General features: G+C 40.4%; 1 protein-coding gene across 9 annotated transcripts in view; it reads left to right on the forward strand.

Moving 5' to 3' along the window:
* The window catches only part of PALM2AKAP2 (PALM2 and AKAP2 fusion), a 467,689-nt gene that overhangs the window by 594 nt on the left and 446,483 nt on the right, over positions 1–20,612 (forward strand). The gene's annotated exons all lie outside the window — the stretch shown is intronic.

Below are 20,612 nucleotides of genomic sequence, written 5' to 3' on the forward strand. Positions count from 1 at the left end.
CTCCGGAGGGGACGATTTTGCTAAGGAGGGAGGCACGTTCTAGGCTTCCCCATCTCTGCCCCGAGCTTCCGCTTCCCAGGGAGTTGGCCGCAATAGCCATTACTTCCGATTCCTAACCGTGTCAGCATTATTGGACTGCAGTTAAAAAAAAGGGGGGGGGGGGTGTCACTGCGGATCGGAAGCAGATGTGGTTAGGTGTGAAGCGTGTAATGGAAGGACGATGAGTTAGTGGGTAATATGAGACAGAGCTGCAATGCCCTGGCTACTGGGAACCATCAGACGACCCCAAATAATTGATTCGTTTTTGGGGTAATTGAGAAATGAGACAGAAACGTAGAGGGTTGAATTACAACGTTTGGCACCGTGGGCACGGCATGGGTGGGGTGGGGACGAGAGACATGAAGGCAAGAGGGGCGTTAACCAGAAAAGACACAATAAAGGGCTCCGGTTGTGGTTCGGACGGGGGTCCTCTCTCCTCTGTCTTTGCATCCCTGTGTCGCTTTCTGGTCACTCTCCCAGGCTGCTGCTGCATCAGGGCCACTCTGACAGGCGACAGGCTCCAAGAAAGGGTCATTTTTGGAGCTAGCAATTAGAACCCGCTCACTTGGTCAGCTTCTCCTCCGCCTGTTCTCTTCCCACGATACTCGCTGACATTGAGGCTGTAGGAAATCATATTTCAGCCTGGAGATAATATCCTGTTTGCAGGTATCAGGACTTTCTTGCCAAATCCAATAAACCTTAGAGGCGGCTTTTATCCCCCTGCATATCTGATTGTGTAGGTGCAATTTAATCCTCACCAACAAGGCTGCTGAAGCAAGTGAGAGACGGCGTGGCATTTTAGGAGCGAGAAGTTGTAGATTTCAGCCCCTGCCTTGGCTGGTACTAGTGCTATTAATTTCCTACACAAGTAATTTAATGTCTCTGAGCCTCAGTTTCCCTATGTATAGAATGGAGACAAAAGATGTTCCTTACTCACTTTTAAGCATTGATGAGAAGATCAGATAATATTTCTGTCTCTTCTAAAGGGCTTTGTAAATCGTACGGTATATACAAATTTAAGGAGCTAATGAGGGAGGCTCTGGAGTCAGTTGGCTGGGTTTGAGTCCTTTTGTGCTTTGCTGAATGACGTCAGTCTCTCTGGGCCTCATTTCTGGGAACAGGAATAATAATAATAATAACTATTTCATGCAATATTTGTGAAGATTAAACTAGTACATACATATTAAGGGTCTTAGAACAGAGCCTGACACAAAGTAAGCTTAATAGATATCATCTATTACCTATAAATATTATTTGTTGTCTATTATTATTGCTCTGATCTCCAACACTCTCGACTGACATTTTGTGGAGTCTCAGGTTGGCATTAAGCTAGTTTTTTCCAGACGATTTATAAGGAAACGTGATGCTCCAAAGGCAAGCTAGAGTAACACAGTTCTCAAGGTACTGTTGTAGACGTGGAGAATCAACCAGAAGACAAAGCAGGCTTGGGCATCCGGAGCAGAAACTGGACAGCTGGACTCTGGCAGGCTCCATTCTCATGGCTCATTGCTGTTTTCTTAGACCTGGAGACTGTCCTTTATAAGGGCCTGAATGTAGGTCTAGTCATCCCACTGTGTAAGGTTAAGGATACCCTGGTTGTTTGCTGGGGCGGTCACTTTCATTTTTACGGTCTCACGTTGATACTCTAACGTAGACTTGGAACTCCCAGACTTGGAATTCGGGTGCTTGGTAACTGTGGAAGAGCATCCGGGATTTGTAAGTTCACTTCCTCAAATCTTTCCTGCGTTTCCTCTCCATCTGCCAGCTAAGCTTTTGTTCCAGGTGGGCTTCCCTCCCACCTGGCTTTCCCATTCCCATGTGACATTCTGAAGTCCTGCTCACCTTCCAGTTAGCCTCTGGCATTTCCAACTATCTGTTTTCTGCCCACTTCTTTTGCTTCATTAATATAATTAGCTTTTTAACTCTTTATTTCCCCTTTCGGAATACCACCTTGTTCTGCCCTACCTTGGGTCTAATGAAATTTCCCATATACCAAATCCTGTGCTTCTCCTCAGTCTAAACCCTCCCGAAAATCTCATCCTAGACGGCACAGCCACGTTGGAGATGAGTGAGACAGGGACTCTGCTCTCCTTACTTGTTATGGCCAACTTATATTTATGAAGAAGAATTAAAAGGGGAGTAAAATTCCCTTCCTTCATTTATTTTTTTCATTTAACCAACAAATATTTGTTGAGATTAGCACTGATCAACAAAATAGTGTTGATTCTCATCATCTGGAGTTCATAGCCGAATGAAGGGATAGATGTTAAACCAGCAAACACAAGTGAACATATAAATATAAAGTGCAATAAATGCCATGGAGGGGAAAAACACGGAGAAAATAAGAGGAAGAGGATGTTGGTTGGATTAGGGGTCAGTGAAGCCTCTCTGAGGACATGATGTCTAATGTGAGATCTCAAGGATGAGTAGGAGTTGGCTAGGTGAGGAGCAGAGGGAAGAAGCACACTGGGCTGAGAAAGCAGCATGTGCTAAGGTCCTGAGGCAGGAGACACCTAGGCAAGTTGCAAGAACTGAAAGAAAGTTAGTGTGGCTAGAGTTTTGGCAATGAGGGGAAGATGGCTCAGAGATGTGGCTAAGTGCAGTGGGGAGCCACTCAAGAGCTTTATGCATGGGTGTGATGATAACTATTTGTGTTTAAAAATTCAAAGCTTAAAAGTCCAAAAACCTAAAACTACCTTTCCTCTGGGAGGTATTTAAAATGGATGGCATAGCAAATGAGTCATAGCCAAACATCAGAACGCTGCAAATGTCTGCAACAGGAGAAGGGGCTTATCAATTTTAAAAGCCAGACAGATTGTTGTGTGCCAGTAGCTGATAGTTTTGAATAAGCCAGGGTCACTAATTTAAAATGAAACTGCGTGAAAATGAAAAGCACAATCCTTTACTCTTGAGCATTATTGGTTTTAATAAAACAAGAGCATCTTAATTGAAATAAGAAAAAAAGTCTAGATGGCGAGCAAAGAGGGTCGTAACCGATTGTCCCTGGCTGCCCTCCCTGTTGGGTTGAGTATGAATGAGATCGATGTATTTGTGCACTGCGTGCTGTTGCTAATTTGATACCACACCTATATGCTTTGCTGGATGCTTCTCTTGAACACAGTCTTCAAAACCAGGTGGGAGCCACAAGGCACAGAGAACACGACGTGGGAACTCTTTAAATTGTTGCCATCCCTGCAGGCACTGGAGCTGTGACCACACTGGGTGGCAGGCTCAGAACTGATCTGAGGGGGCTCAGAAGTGACAGTTGCCATCACCCATTAGCCACAGAACAAGTTTCAAGCATCCAGAGGAGGTCACAGAGCATCTAAACTAAAGTTTGGTTTTGCACATAAGCAAACGTAGGCTCATGAAGGCATAAGTGTGGGAGGGATGTTGAGCACAGGTGACTTCCGGCCCTTAATAGATGCTTTCATTCGGGCATTCATCCATTTATTCAGCAAATATTTGTTGAAGATTTTCTATGGACCAGTCACTGTGATAGGACTGGAGATAAATGGTGACCAGAACATCACTGATCCCGTCTTCGAGGAGTTTGCCATTTAGTCTACAAGTGACTATGAGTGCTATGAGATTTTGAACCCTTTTCCTTGCTAAACCTGTCCTCCTGTTACACAGTGTGTGCCATTTTGTGTGTTCAGTATATTGTAGGCATTGAATAAATGTGTTCAAAAAGTGTAAGCCTTTTAAAAATTCATTTTTATGATGAAAGTAGTTTATGTTTTCTAAAACAACTTAAATGTTACAGGAATTTATTAAGTAAACCTCCCCATTTCCCTATTCCCTGCCCCAAGTCTCAGTCCCTATAAGGCATCACCGTGAGCAGTTTGGAAATCTCCTTCCAGATATTTCCCATGCAGACAATATAGAGTTGGAAACACATACCTGTATAAGTTTAAATGCTTCCTTTTATGTAGATGAAATCATACCACATATGTTGTTCTGTCGCTTGCTTTTCCCACTTAATACATTGTGCATACTTTTACCTATTAATGTATACACATCCACCTCATTTGCTTTTCTTAACTGCTTAGTATTCACTTTTGGAATATGGTTCATCAGGCCCCTTGGATTTACATGGACTTTGATTTAGGTTTGTTTCCATTTTTCCGCTGTTATATGCAATGCTGCAGTGAACATCTTTGTACACCTTGCAAATGAATCTGTACATTATATTCTAGAAATGGGATTTCTGGGTGAGTGATACGCCCATTATAAATTTTGCTAGATATTGTCAAAGTGCCTCCCAAAATGTTGTATCACTTTATATCGTCAGCAGTAACATTTGAGGGTCTGTTTCCCCAAATCCTTGACAACCCGAGCCATATCGTATATTTATATCTGACTAGTCCAACTTTTTGTAATCGCTCCATCCGTCGTCATAGTCTCTGCTTTTGCCCTCACTGGGTTGAGGCCCTTTGGGCTACTTGTCAGTTTTTCACAGAGCACTAGTGAGGCATAAAATGCAGACAGCAAGCTTGAGTCCAGGAAGATAATGAAAATTATCGAGAAAGGCAAAACTTTAAAGATCTCATTAACTTTAAAAGTGATCAAGTAGGTTTTTTCAGTTTGTCAAATTTAAACGTTATTGATTGATTCCCTAAAGTTGCAGAAATGAATGTTTCTCCATTTACCTTTTGTCGCAGTTATACTGTTAGTTTTACATTTTTAAGATTTTTAACATTTGCAAATTTGAACTGTAAACATAATTCTCACAGTTCATTCAATCAGTTGAATGCTCTTTATGTACTAGGCACTGTGCTAAGCGCTGAGACTACAGCAGTGAACAAAACTGAAAAAGGTCCTCCCCTCATGGAGCTTCTATTTTAGTAGAGGAGACAGACAACTCATATATATGTTAATGTCAGGAAGTGATAAATGTTAAGAATAAAAATAAAACACGTTAGGAGGCTGGAGGGTGATGAGGGAGGATTATTTTTGATGAAGTAGTCAGGGAAGAGGTTTCTGAGGTGGTGAGTTTGAATAAAGACTTGAACAAAGTGAGTGGGTGAGCCATGCAGAAGAGGAAGGGCAGGTGCAAAGGTCCTGAGGCAGGACCATGCTTTGTGGGCTTAGTGTTAGTCTTGGATCTAAATGGAGTCAAGATCACCACCAGCCCTTTCATCAATGGCATCCTCTTTCCTGAGCTTTTTGTGTTGATTTAGTATTTATTTGGAAGGCTTTGTTTTCAAACAGGGCCCAAGAGTGTTACATTCTGAATGCCTTTCTGTTGCTTCTATGTACAAATTGAATATGTATAAAATTATAGAGCTATCTTTTTTCCTTCTTCATAATTCTATAAGAATGTTCCATTGTGTTCTGGCATTGACTCTTGCTCTGGAAAAGTCTGAAGTTAGCCTGATTATTTCCTCTTTGTGAATGGCCTGCCTCCTCTCTCCCCTCCCACTCTTGCTTTTTCTTTTTGCCTTGGTGCTGATAGAATTATTTTTAAACATGACAGTTTAGTAACTTTTCTGGGATATTTCTCACTGCAAGTCATTGCGTCATTTTTTCCTGGAAAGTGCTATGTTTCTTTGATCTGAAGATTCAAATTTTCCTTATTTCTTGTGAAGATATTTTCTTCCTGGCTTTCAATGGAACAGTCCGTTTATTCTATCATCTGTGACAGGTGTATCTATCACTCACTGCCCTCTGTCACTATTTGGAATTGTTTTCATTTTTTTCACTGATTTTCCCGTGAGTTTTTGTTACATCTTAAAGTCCATTTTTCAGACAACTGATTGTTTTTTAGCAATATTTGTTTAGTTCTAGCTCATTCGAATGTAGCTTCCACTTCTGTAATGGTTTTATTGTTGTCTTCGATTGATTTTCTGACTCTGCCAGCTCATTTTGCATATTTTTTGAAAAGGGTTCATATTTTCCTTTAAAGAGTTTATCTGAAAATTTCATCTATTTCTTGTGTTATTTTTCTGAAATATGCTTACCTGCCTCTTGCTTTCCTTTTTAAAAAAATAATAATTAAGCACGTGTAAGCTACACGTGTTGACAGCTTTGCAATTATTATCCATTTTCAAATGGAGGTAATTCTATCCAAACCTGCTATTTGCTCAAGAATAAGTGGGAGGGAGAGAGGCAGTGTTTGGGGGAAGACAGTGACTTTAGATGACATGTTTTGTCTCCTAAAAATTTCTTGCAATTCTACAATGTCTTCTGCTCTAAAAATGCCTTGTAGTGAGTGAGTAGGTCATTCAGACAGATCTGCATCCTAGCTCACTGTGTGTGTGTGTGTGTGTGTGTGTGTGTGTGTGTGTGTTGGGAGGGGGATAGATAGATAGTTGGTGCTTATTTCTCACCATGTAGTTGACTGTTTACCATCTACAAGCAAAGAGGAGGGGCAAGTCCTCTACAAAGGTAATTGTTATTTTCTTTCTCTTTTCCTACATCTCTTGCCTCCAGACTAGTCCTCTGTTAAATTTTTGAGTTTCAGGCTTTCACAGATAATAGAGGTAGAGGGTTTACATGGTCCGTCCATCAGTGTCACTTTCTCCACTGCCCCGGTGTGGACCCAGCTCCTCCACACAGATGTTTCCCGGAGCTCCCATGACTTGCTCATTCCACTTTCCCCCATTCCAACGCTCGGCCTCTCTGAACTCTCTCCTTAGTTATAAAGAAATTTGAAAACCAGTTGAGATCTGTAGAGGTATATATCACCTTTTAGGGTTGTCCACTGATTTAATAAAGTTTTTACTCTTTTTGGCAGATAATTCTTATAGTCTGGGACATGAGAATCTTAGCTCTTTATTAGTTTCATAGGAGATAAGATTTCTTTCCAATTTTTTCCTCCTTTTAGTTTACTTCAGCAGGTTTCAGGGAGATATAGAGAAAACTTGCCTTTACGATATCTTTGAGTGAATGAATCAATGAATCTTGCATTCTTATGAAAATAACGTTAGGAACTACCAAATATTGTTATTGGAAAATTTGTTGTTATAAAGCTTTTTTCAACCACTTCTTAGGAATGTGTATGGCAAAATAAGTTTGTGAATGAGATTATAAATACTTTGCAGTAGGAGAATTTTGGAAAGGATGTGCGTGGTGGATACTTTCTGTCTCACCTTTCAAATCCACTCTCTGCCCTTCTCCCACTGCTTTGTGCCCTGAGAGGCTGACCTCTATGGACTGCATCAACTAGGCTGTCTTGCCCTTTGGCTTCCTGTTGGGTTGGATCAATGGAAGGCACCAGCAGGAGGCCCAAGGGTGGAAGAAGATGAGGTCAGTGGATTTACTCTATGGTCTTCCTTCCTGCAGGGCGGTGGGTTGGCAGTGGCTGCTTTCCTCATCTGAAGACCACAGCTCCTGCCTGGAGCCCTCTCCTGTTGGTATAGCTTAGTTCTCTCCCAGTTCTGGTAACCACTCTCTCCTCTTGCTCCTTCCAGACTAGGTATGGTGATGGCTCGTCTCCCCACTTTGTTAGCCCCTGGTGCTTCACCATCCGTATTGGTTTGCCTTAACTCTTCCCATGCCTTTGTAAAGCAGTTCTTTGACTAAGCTCACCTCAATGATCCCATCTGAGTGTGCCATCTACTTCCAGCTGAGATCCTAACTCACAGAGTGTGCAAAGTATAGAAGTGGTTGCAGTCTTACAAAAATGCACTTGACATTACTGGGGTAGAACTTGGCGATTTTCGTTTGTCCACACATTCTAGTCATTGGAGCCTCAAGGCTCCAAAATTTGAAACAGGTATTGAGAACTGTTATGAGCTTACTTAAGAAGGAGAAACTCCAATTCCATAAGCTACCAAAGTGTTCATTGGCTTCCCATTGGAAATGTCGTTTTTCTTAACTTGTAATAAAAATCCCCCAAATTTGACTCTTCAGACGGAAGGCCAATCTCAGTTATAGGGAGGCTTTAATAATTAGAGTTTATTTTATTTAAAGAAATAAAATTTTATTAATTCTCATTACAGGAAGGAACTTTACTGGTCGAAATCCTATTTTCATGAATAGATCTTCATAATAGGTTGACCTAATGTTTAAATGTAAGTGATAATTTAACCTGTCAGAAGTATATAAACAGATGCTTCCTAAATTGGGGCCAAGGCAACAAAATCGATCCCATTTTGTTTAATCTTTTTCTGCACAGATAGGACAAAAGCGTAAAATATAGTCTAATAAAATATAGGCTAATCAAAAGGTGTGTTTTACAAGTTCTGAATAAATGGTCTCTAAATTAAAGATATTACGCTCCATCTATTTTTACGTGGTCTTTCATAGTTGGAAAGTAAGTTGTCTAGACTGCTTATCCTGCTTTCATTTCGCTGCCAATTATGTTCATTTATTCATTCATTCAACTCATAATTATTAAGTACCTACTATGTGCCAGGCACTGTTCTAGGTCCCTGTGATACAAACAGGAATATGACATAGTCCCTTCCTTCACGGAGGCCACAATCTAAAGAGGAACAAACATAATTGGCCAAGTAATTATAATAAAGTGTGCTAAGCGTTATGCCCAGGTAAGGTTTGATGGGGTCCTGTCTGAAGCACATAGCAAGGGGACAGGAGCCTAATGAGTCACAGGGGTTCAGAGATTCTAGGTGAGGTCAGAATCCAAGCCTGATTCTTAGCCCTTGAAATTAATTTAGCATCAAAACGCTTTGTTTTTGGGTCTGGACTAGTCATCTTACAACTGCTCAAGTCATTTTCTAAAAAAAAAAAAAAAAGAGCCAAGCCAATTCCAATCTTAAGTCTAGTTTGAATAACTGATGGTCTTCAAATGCTTTTGTTTGCAGTCCTGACCTGTGGCTCATGCTGCCTCCGTGACGATTCATGCTACAGTATTGCGGTGAATGCCTGCCCCCTTGAGGAATCAGAAACTCAGTTTTCAAAAGACAGTGCAAAGTGGGATCACCAACAAAGCAAAACTAAACAAGACAAAGAACAAAAAGCAAACACAACAGAATAAACAAACAAACAAAACATATGGAGATTGGGGAGGGTGCTGCTCAATTAGATCCTTGATTTATGTTAGCCATCTTTGTTGAAATCACAGCAAAAGCCTCTAACTCTTGAAAAGCCTTAAGATCGGCTAAACTGGAGCTGTGAGCCATTCAGGGAAGCACTAAAATACTTGGTCTAGAAACAATTTGGAAGTTCTCCTTCCTTCCAAGGTTTTCCTTACCTTTTATCTTCCAAGAGGGAGGTGCCCAGCATTTAAAGTTAATGACACCAACCATAAGGGCTTGTTTCCCCAGAGACTCACACTGTAATGTGCACACAAGTCACCTGGGAATAGTGTTAAAAGGCAGATCCTGATTCTGAGGGTCTGGGGTGGGGCTGGAGCGTCTCCATTCCCAAGAAGCTTCCTAGGAGATGATGTTAATGCCACTGGTGTGCAGACCACGCTTCGAGTGGCATTGTTCACAGTGCAAAGACACAGTGTAGGGCTCTATATAATGAAAAAAGTGAGAGTCTCATCCTTTTTTCATACTTCTTCCCCCAAAACAAACCTTCACAGAAGGGGATTGCTCCTACGAAGTGGAGTTCAGCAATCCATGTGTGAAACAGGTCAATCTACAGAGCAAATCTGGGCTCTTTGTTTTAGCTGCCATAACTTGGCAGTTCCATGTAAATAGATAGTCTTCATTTTTTCTGGAAAATCAGCTCAGGCTAGGGAGTTGTGAAAAAAAGTGTTTATGAAGCACATAAATATATGAGCCTATCTTTTAAAATACGAATTTGAAAAATGCTGCGGTCATAAATAATTTAAAATCTAAAAACATTTTTCTTTGGCCAGTTCCTTAATATTTAAAAAATAAGTAATATATCTAATGATCTGTGGCCTTAAGGGTCTGCAAATCAATAATATCTTGGTGTAAGTGTCAAGTTATGATTCTATAAATATCATACTCATCCTAATATAAATATGATATGTGAGGACCAAGAAGTTTGTGGTATTACGTTTTCTGAACCAGATGGACAAACTTAGGGGTCCTGACTCTTGAAAGCCAGGGAAGAGCAATCTATTTCATAAAAGATAACTCAAACATGTTATTAAGTTGTGTTTTCATTTATGTGAAATAGGAATTATCCCCAAAACTCCTTCCTTGTTATGGGAGCTAAATATTAGAAGGACAACACATATTTCAGAGTTAAACTGTCCAGAATAAGGTTCAGTTATGGATTCGTGATTGCTTAATAAAGTGATAGCTTTCCAAACCTAATTACCTTTGGGTGAACAAAGCACGGTTCTTAAGGGCCATCAGTAAGTCTTCCCCAGCCCATGTCACCTGCACAGTGTGCCTTCTAGTTGGTTTCACTGCAGATCCTGAAATTAGAAGCATTTTATTACATCAGGGTGATGTGCATATGGCTTCAGTGCAAGAAGAGTAGAAGCATCCCGCCCTGGAAAAACAAAAATTAGGAGTTTGTGTGTGCGTGGGTGTGTATGAAACTCTACTTTTTAAGGCCTCCTTCTAAAATGCCATCCTTCAGATGTGTATATCGGTGTCTTATTTTGATACCTTCCCTCTTCTCTCGTTCATCCTTCCCTTGAGAATTATAAAAGGATTCCAAAGACCAGAATCCCCAGGTTGATCGAAAAGCTTTGGCCCTTGTCACCCACTGCCCAAATCTGCCTGCGTCCGGAGACTGCTCAGCCTTGGGGGTATAGACTGGCATCTCGCACTTACACAGCCACAGAGGCTGGGGCTGGCTGCCTGTGCAGGTCCTGGGCTCTGGTGGGGCTGAGGGGGTTAAGGGGAAAAGACAGGAGAGGGAGAGGCAGAGGGACTCAGACAGCTGGCGTCTGTGAACGCAGAAACCTGTAGTGTGAAAACCAGTGAAGTCTGCAGGGGATCCGTGGCAGCTGTTGGTTTCTTCAGTGGCGAAAGCGGCTGGGGTCATCTGCAGAGCAGGCCACTGGGATCTGCGGTCACTCCCACTCCTGGCTGATATTAGTAGCCCCTGCTTTTCTCCCTTGTTCCTAGCCCTGTCACTGTATGTCTCAGTTTTGCCGGTCTTTGGGTGGGGTGAAACTCAAGTGGGTCCTCCACGTAGCACCCTGAAAGGCTGGAGAAGCCGGTCGTTCACCCTGCTCTCTCTTTCCTGGTGAAGGATCTCTTTCTGGCTGGGGACTTCCTTCTCAGAGATGAGCAGTGCCAGCCTGGGGGATCGGATGATGTAGGCAAAATGAAACTGTCCCTCCGCCCCTTCTCGGGCGGTTATTTTTGTTCCACTGTGTTACTAAAGTATCTGAAGTAGACTGCTGAGCTCTCCCAGAGCTCTGACTGTTCAGGGATTGCTGTCTAACTGTGGATCTTTTTGTGGGGGCAGAGCCTGGGGTCTCCTACACTGCTATCTTGGTAATGTCACCCTGGAATCTAGTGGGAGATATATTCCATTTCTGTGGGACGCCTGTCTCTTATCATGTCTTAAGCCACATCCCTAGACCCTGACTTTCCAGGTGGTACTAAGATGCGGGTTCCATGTGAGCATCCACAGCTGGGGGCCTATCTTGTTTTGCTCAAAGCTTAGGTTGTCACTGCTTTTAATTCATAGGATAAAAGATCTGTAGGGAGGAAAAGCATAAACCAGAGATCAGGGGTAACATCGTTGCCTAAAGTCTGCCCAGTACTGGAGTGGAAGCTTAGACTTGCAACTGATGAGGAAAACTCACCTACACTTAGATGATAAGCTTGTAAATAGTGCTACATTTGTGGAGGAAAAAAGAATTGTCCTTTCCACCAGTAAGTATTAGTTACAGATTTTTCATAGATGCCCTTTATGAAAGTCAGGATGTTTCCTCCTCCTCTTCTTAGTGTGCTGACATTTTTTTTTTTTTAATGAACAGCAAAGTTACATTTGTCAAATACTTTTTGCTAGATCTAATGAGACAATCATATGGATTCCTGTTGCTGAGATTTTGTTGAGGTTTTTGCATTGATAGTCATGAAAGACATTGTCTCTAATTTTCTTTTCTTGTAATACCCGTGTCAGGTTTTGGTGTCAGTGTTACGCTGGCATCATAAAACTAGTATGGAAGGATGACTTCCTCCTCTACTTTCTGGAAGAATTTCTGTGGGAGTAATACTATTTCTTCTTTAATAAATGTGTGATAAAACTCAGTGAAACTTTCTGGGCTGAATTTTTCTTGATTGGAAGGTTTTTAGTTACAAATTCGATTTCTTTCATAGATAAAGGACTACTCAGATTTTTAATTTCTTTTTGTGTTATTTTCAGTAAGTTGCATTTTCTAGAGAATTTGTCCATATCATCTAGGTTGTTAAATCTATTGATATAAAGTCTTTCATAATATTCTCCTATCTTTTTAAGGTACCCAGGAATCTGTAGTGATGTCCCTGATATCATTCCTGATATCCACTATTTGTGTTTTCTCTCGTTTTTCTTGATTAGTTTTTATGGAGATTTATCAATTTTGTTAATCTTTTTAAAATACCACCTCTTGGATTATTTTGTTCTCCATTATTTGCTTTCCATTTTACTGATTTCCATTCCTTTCTTTTTTCTTTCTTTTATTCTATGTACTTTGGATTCATTTTGTTCTTTTTCGGCATCTTAAAATGGAAACTTAGGTCATTAAAAAGATCTACTTTTCTAATCTTAGTATTTTAAGTTATAAATTTCCTTTAAGCACTTTAGCTGCTTGGCACAAATTTTGACTTGTATTTTCATTATTATTTGGTTTGCAATGCTTTCTAATTTCTCTGTGATTCCTTTTTTGGGTGGTGAGATACCACCTACCATCATTTTCCTTCAGCCTGAAGAAATTCCTTTAGTATGTTTTTATATAACGTGTTCATGCTGGTGACAAAGTCTCCTAGTCTTTGTTTATCTGAGAGTGTCTTTACCTTCATTTTTGAAGAACATTTTTGTTGGATATAGAATTCTAGGTTGGGGGCTGGCCCCATGGCCAAGTGGTTAAGTTTGTGTGCTGCACTTCAGCGGCCCAGGGTTTCACCGGTTCGTATCCTGGGCGCGGACGTGGCACCACTCATTAGGCCATGTTGAGGCGGCATCCCACATGCCACAACTAGAAGGACGCACAACTAAGAATATACAACTATTCTTGTAATATTTCCTCCTTGGTGGTCCAGAAAATTCTTAGCATATATTTTTTCAAATACTTTTCCCAATCCATTCTCTCTTTTCCTTTTGGAACTCTAATTATTCATATAGTAGAGCTCTTGATACTATCTCACAAATCATGGAGACTCTGCTCATGTTTTTGCAGTTTTTAAATTTAAATAAATTCTTTTTAAAGGTATGCTTGGTTTTCTTTGGTGAGGAAGATTGGCCCTGAGCTAATGTCTGTTGCCAATCTTCCTCTTTTTTTTCTCCCCGAATCCCCAGTACGTAGTTTTATATCCTAGTTATTGATCATTCCAGTTCTTTTATGTGGGACGCTACCTCAGCATGGCTTGACGAGAAGTGTGTAGGTCTGTGCCCAGGATTCAAACTGGCGAGCCCCAGGCTGCTCAAGTGGAGCATGTGAACTTAACCACTCAGCCATGGGGCTGGCCCCAAAATTTAAGTAATTTTTAAATTTTAAAATAGTTTCAGATTTATATAAAAGTTGCTAAGATAGTTCAGAGTTCATATATGCCCCTCACCTAGTTTCTTATGTTGTTAACATCCTACTAGTACTAGTAAACTAGTTACTGTTAGCTAGTTTACATTTGTCACAACTAAGGAACCAACGCTGGTATACTATTATTATCTAAACTCCACACTTGGTACGGATTTCACTAGTTTTTCCCTAATGTCCCCTTTCTGTTCCGTGAACCCATCTAGGATGCCACATTCCAGTTAGTCATCATGCCTCCTAATCCTCCTCTGATCTGTGACCATTTCTCAGTCTTCCCATGTTTTTTATTACTTTGACAGTTGTGAGGAGTCCTGGTCAGGTATTTTGTAGAGCTTTTCTCAATCTGATGTTTTTCTCGTGGTTCGAGTAGGATTATGGCTTTTTGGGAGGAAGACCCCAGAGACAAAGTGCCATTCTCATCACATCATCTCAGGGGTACACACTATCAACTTGACTTATTATCGATGATGTTAACCTTGACCACCCGACCGAGACAGTGTTTGCTGAGTTTCTTCTTTGTAAAGTTACTTTTTACCCTTTTCCAAGGGATGAGGAGTCAAGCTCCACCTCCTTGAGGGGGAGAGTGTCTGGATAATTTATTTGGAATTCTCTGTTTGAGAGACTTATCTTTTCTCCCTCATGTACTTGTTCAATCATTTATACATATCAGCATAGACTCATGGATATTTATTTTATACTTTAGGTTATTTTGCCATGATATATTATTTATTTTATTGCTTAAATTTGTCTATTTTAGTTGTTGGGACCTCTCTTAGGTAGACTATGATGTTCCTAGATGTAGTTTTCTTTATATTTTTCCTACAGGGTTTTGGATTCTTAGCATATATACTTTTCCCACCCCATTATTTATCCTCTCCTCTAGGACTCCAATTATTCATGTGTTAGAGTGCTTGATCTTGTCCCATGAGTCATTGAGGTGATGCTCATTTTTTTCTATATCTTTTTTTCTCTATCTGTCCTTCCACTTTGATAATTTCTTTTTACTCATCTTCAAGTTCAGTGGTTTTTTTCTTCTGCACTGTCCAGTTTACTGTTAATTGCATCCAATGAGTTTTTTATTTCAGATATTCTGCTTTTCAGTTCCAGGCTTTCTTTGGGGTTCTTTGTTAGCTTCCATATCTCTCCTGACTTTTCTTATCTTTTCACCCATTATATCAATATTTTCCTGTGGATTCTTTGACAGATTTACCATAGTTATTTTAAAGTCCTTATCTGTTGATTCCAATATATAGGTTATCTGTGGGTCTGTTTCAGTTGACTATTTTTTTCTTTGTAACAATGGGTCACATTTTCCTTCTTTGTATGTCTAAATAATTTTTAATTGTATACTGTACATTAAAGATAATATATTGTAGAGACTCTGGATTCAGTTATCTTCTTCTGAAGAGTGTTTTACTATCAGGCAGTTAAATTACTGATGTGCTCCCTTAACTTTGTAGAGAATTAATTTTGTGTTTAGTTAGGGGGGTCTACGTCCAAGGTTGTCCTTAGGCTTAGGGTATATTTACTCCTAAAGTGTGGCCCTCCTGGGGTTTTAATGGGAAGTCCAGGGTGCTTTAACCAGTTCCATTATATGGCAAATTGGTGATAACATATTTAAATAGGTTGGGGGTGTCTTACAGGAAATCTTGCCATATAGGCTACCTCTTATTCCATCCAGGCTCTAAGCCTGGCTTATTTCTTTGTCCTAATTATATGTTTCTAGAGTAACTCCTACATCTTAAAAATCAACTATTTTCTCCCCAAAAGAGAAGAATTAACATGTTCAAATTTAGTGGATATATGTAAGCCTAGTACTTTTTTAAGTACTTTATATTTTATTTGTAATATTTGCCAACATCTTAGGCCTATCATCAATTAAAAAACACCAAGGTACTTGAATTTTCTATTGAAAAATGTGTATATGTCTTTCTAACAGTGGCCATTAAATTAATTACCGGTTTTGGTGACCGTGGATTGATAGGCTAAATGCTGATCCAGTAATCTAATCATGGGAAAAACTCTAAGGAGGTAAATGGTTCCCATACTTTGCTTGGTTATGGTTGGCTTATGTGTTTCTCATTTTTTAGCATTTCTTCTCCTTTTTACCACATATTAACAAAATGTCTCATCGTTATGTTAGCTGAATCCTGTCTATAGTTAGAGGCAGAGAGTTGTTCACTTTTAACGTCTCAGTCGTCCTGGGATAGTTCAACTTTCACATCCCAATCATCATTGTTCTAATTATAATATGTTAGAATGAAGACTTTCGTACCTCCTGTCAAAGAGACTCTGCTGAGTCAATATGTTCTCCTTTCCAGTCTTACTTGGACGCAAATTGGTGTTTTGCATGCCTTGTCTCCAGTTGTACTATTCATCCCTTATCTGTGCCTTGTCTTCTTGAGATGGCTCTCCTCACTTTTATCATGCCTAGAGACATTTTTGGAATGATGATGGAAGACTCCCACATTAAGTAGTATCTGCCTATCAGCTGCTAAGGCAGCCTGCCATGCAAAGTTTCTTACTAAAATATCCAAAAGATACTACAAAGACAAACATTTTCAGCACCCCAAATTGAGACAAATGACCTATTATCACCCTCTGGAAGGAATTTCCGCTAGTTACGAAGTCAATGGAATTGAGAAGAGAACAGAAGTAAATGTCGTACCCATGTTTTGCCTCAGGAAAGAGAGTAGCCTCATATTCCCAAAAGGAGGCCAAGAGAGTTCCCTTTCCCCATTCTGCCCGATCAACTGTACCAGTTGGAAAATCACAGCTTTATCTCCATTCACTTCAAGGGGTATATTCTATGACCACTATGCCAAAAACAGAGAGGAATTATTGTTTGTCCACTGTAATCTTGGAGTGTAGCTAATGAGAAAAGTTCTCCAAGACAAGGAAAAGATAATTGGGTGGGTATTGGTATCTTGATGAAGATAGGCAATGTAGGAGGGAAGAACAGATTTAGATGAAAGATGATGAGTTCAGTTTTGTACATGTTGAGCTAGAGGCTCCTGTGGTGTTTTATTGTAATCATTAAGATTTGAGGTACTTTTAGATTTTATTTATAATTATTAAGACTTTTCAAATAGATCCAAGGGGATAACTGGTTGGAACTTGCCTGTCTGGTTGGAGTTTAAGCCAGAAGTGGTATGGATTTGGAAAACATATAGTAGTTGAAGTCAAGGATGTGGATGAGAGAAGAGAAAAGGGCGCGGGATCAGTGCCCAAGGACCACCAACATTTTAAGTACATGCAAAGGGGAAGGAACAAGCAAGGGAGACACAGAGGAAGGATGGAGAGAAGTCAAGGAGAGAGTGATGTTTCAGAATCCAAGACAGTAAGGTGCTTCAAGAAGAGGGAATAGTTGATAGTGTCAAATACTTCAGATTAAGAAAGTAAGTAATTAAATATTGTAACTGTATGTATGTATCAAGTAAGATTAAGTGAGATGAATGCTGAGAAATGATTGCTGGAATTGGGTACTAGTTAGGCACTGGTTATTTTGGCAAGGAAGTTTCAGAGAAGTGATGGGGATGGAAGAGAGGATCCATGGGTTGAGTGAATGAGTGGGGCAAAGTGAGAGCCACAGAAGTCTTACTAGAAATTTGACTTTGAAAGTAAGCTGGAAGGTTATGGGCAGTAGCTGGAAGGTCTGGTAGAATCAAGGGATGATTCTTCTGTTCATGAGAGAGATTTGAATACATTTATATTCTTTTTTTGCTGAGGAAGATTAGCCCTAATGTCTGTTGCCAATCCTCCTCCACCTTATGTGTGGGTCTCTGCCACAGCATGCCTGATGAGCAGTGTAGGTCCATGCCTGGGATCCAAACCCATGAATCCGGGCTGCTGAAGCAGAGCACATGGAACTTTAACCACTACACCATGGAGCTGGTCCTACATTTGTATTCTTAAGGGAAGGAAGCAACTGAGATGGATCTAGGAGAGAGAATAATGAACTAATTTCCACTGGATGGGCCTAGAAAGGAAGAGATAAATTTATTGGTAAACCACTTATGTGGTTCACGGAACCCAATTTAGGGATTTTTGGATCCTTTTGTTCTTAAGTGAAATTATGTTGCTGTGGGGATTGTGGAGGACTTTAATGTAAGGTTTGATTTGACTATAGAAGTCTTGCCTTACCAAAGATGGGGTTGGCTTTGTCCTACTTTTCTTTCTTTCTTTTTTTTTGGTGAGGAAGATTGGCCCTGAGCTAACATCTGTTGCCAATCTTCCTCTATTTTTTTGTATGTGGGATGCCGCCACAGCATGGCCTGACTAGCAGTGTGTAGGTTTGCAACTGGGATCTGAACCCGTAAACGCAGGGCCACTGAAGTGGAGCATGCAAACTTAACCACTGCACCACCAGGCTGCCCTGTCCTACATTTTAAAATAGAGATCTCTTCTGCCTCAAGCTCCTAACCACAGCATGCAATCATTAACATTAATAACGCTGAAAGAACAACTTAGTAGAAATCATTTCATTCTAAAAAGGCTTTGAGATGATTTATTTTAATAAGCATTTATCATTTATTCTAATAACACAATTGCATAAAAAGAAATGAGTGATAAAATCAAGACAAAAGGGAAATTAGGTTTGAGACTATAGGTTAAAGCTGAGCAAGATTAACACACAGCAAATGCATGTTGCATTGTTCTGTTCAGTTGCTAAAGGTGGGCTGCAATTTTGGCTCTAAGCATGCCAGTGGGCAGAACAAACAGGGGAAAACAATGAGTTACAAGATTCAAAATGCCTAAGTGACAAAAATAAACTAGTTATTAAGGAGAAGACATTTTTTCCTAGTACCGAGGTTTGAGAGAAATTTCTCTTGCAGATGCTCTGTGTTCCAGTGATAAATACACAAGAAGGTTTCATAGAAATTTCCTTGCAATGCCCATCACTGAAAGCGGGTGACAAAATGACTCTATGCATGTCCGTTGATAGAATGAAGTATTTCCAAGGGACATTTAATAGGTACTAAATACTTAAAAGATTCTGACTACTTTCATAGGTCCTGTTACTTACTCGCGACAGTTCCTCAAACAACGTCTGTCTAGTGTTTCACCCTTAATTTTCACTCCCCTGAAAACCTCTGAAATAAACACGATCTGCATTTCATTTCAGAAAGAGGATCTGTTTCAGTTCCCTTTCTCATTGTTTGCCATGCTTTACACTCACTCTGAGAAGGAAAGCACTGGGTCCTAGGAGCTGATAACGTTGGGTTTCATTTATAATCATCAAGATTTTCAAGGAGATGCCATTTCTCGGGGCACATGTTTATCTAGGAGAGAGAATCTATGGGTCTTGCTGGTGTCCAGCAGAGACAAGGTGTAGACAGAGGAAATTAAAGTTCTGGGAAGAGGAAATCATTGTTGGCCCAAATATTATAGTCGCTTTTTTCTCTGGCTGGAGGTAAGCCAAAATATAATCATACGGCTGATACTGTGACTTGATAAGCGTAATGGATACTAAGTCATAGGTGACTGGGAATTAATACTTTTTTTTCAGTGAGTAATAACACGTTTGCTTTGAAATATATTATCTAAGCGTAAGATTCAGCATGTAAAGTTTTTTGAAATGAGAACTCTGAGAAATGCAATATTGCAAAGGCAGATTCGAGTTTAGATCTTAGATCTGTCCTGGGAGATCTGATTACAGAAGCCCGTTCTTACCTCTGGAGCATCATTTTGGAAATCTCCATGTACCATAAATCCCTCCAGGCCTGTGTCTCTGTTCCTGGAGGCAAGGCCTCCACATGGCTGGAGCTACATTAGCTTTCTGTTGGTGCTTTTGGCTGAGAGTATTCCCCATTCCAGATTGCCAAGCCGTGGCTGTGGAGGGCTTCCTATCAAGAGAGCTGACTTCAATGAAAATGCTTTCATTTTGTAGTGGTACCAGATTAGAGGGAAAGTATTCTCGAAGATAGCTGTTTCAGAAGTGAGAAGAGCAAAGACATTACAGTAAAAAACTCTGGTGTGGGAGTGGGAATGTCAGTGTGCGGAACAAGAAGTCATGTGAAGATCTTGGGACTGGTGTGTTAACCAGCCGGATGACCTCGTCCTCTTCTGTTTCTTGGGTATAGACCTTGTCCTTCACTAGGCGGAAGTAAATTCCACTTCCCTTTTGGGAAAGGAAGCCATGTGTGCCTTGGGTCATTGTCACTGAGTTTTGCCTTTGGAAACTCTGACTTAGTGTATGATCTTTGGAAAGAAATGGATCTTCTGGGCTTCAGGTGCCACTTGAGTATGATCGAGACTAATTGTATTTGGCTTTTTCATACCCTGCTGGGAGACGCAGAGCAACCCCAAAGCATAGAGTTCTAAAGCTCAAAGGTCGTCTGGCTTCGCCTAGTCTTCAGATGTGTAAGTTCAGAGGTAGGGGTTCTCCAGCATAATTGGACCCACGTTAAAAAAATGCTCCCCCCCAGGGTGAAAAAATCTGCTTTGGGTGATTGTTAGAGTGTTTCCCTAGTCTCAGACAAGGAGAGGCTCCTTGTTATAAGAAATGTTGTTACTGGAGGTGGAAGTATTATAATATAGATACACTCCTCTGTGTTTAACAGGACGTTTCATCATTTACTATCTGTGTGACTCAGTAAAGTCGCTTTGATCCTTCTGAATTGTTCATCTTTAAAATGGGATAATAATCCTATCCCTCTAGATTCATGCAAGAAGACAGATTTTTTTTTCAACTCTTTGTACCAATGTTATTTTATGTTTTATTGACATTTACTCTGGGAACTAATCAATTTTCATCAATGACTCATACTTACCTTAAGTTCCATCAAGATTCCCAGGTGCGTCTGGTCTCACCTGGATCTGCTGAGTCCGTTTCTCCCTGCCTGCAATGGGTATCGTTTGGCTTTGATTCAGATGGTGCAGATTACGTTTAAGCTCCTTTCTCTGCTGCTGAAGCGAAGGCCCACAAGCAGACAGGCCCGTGCTCGCTTGCAGACGAGCCCACTTCCTCCCGTGGGCGATCAGAGTA

The sequence above is a fragment of the Equus caballus genome, chromosome 25 (genome assembly GCF_041296265.1).
Source record: "Equus caballus isolate H_3958 breed thoroughbred chromosome 25, TB-T2T, whole genome shotgun sequence".
NCBI classification, from domain to species: Eukaryota; Metazoa; Chordata; class Mammalia; order Perissodactyla; family Equidae; genus Equus; species Equus caballus.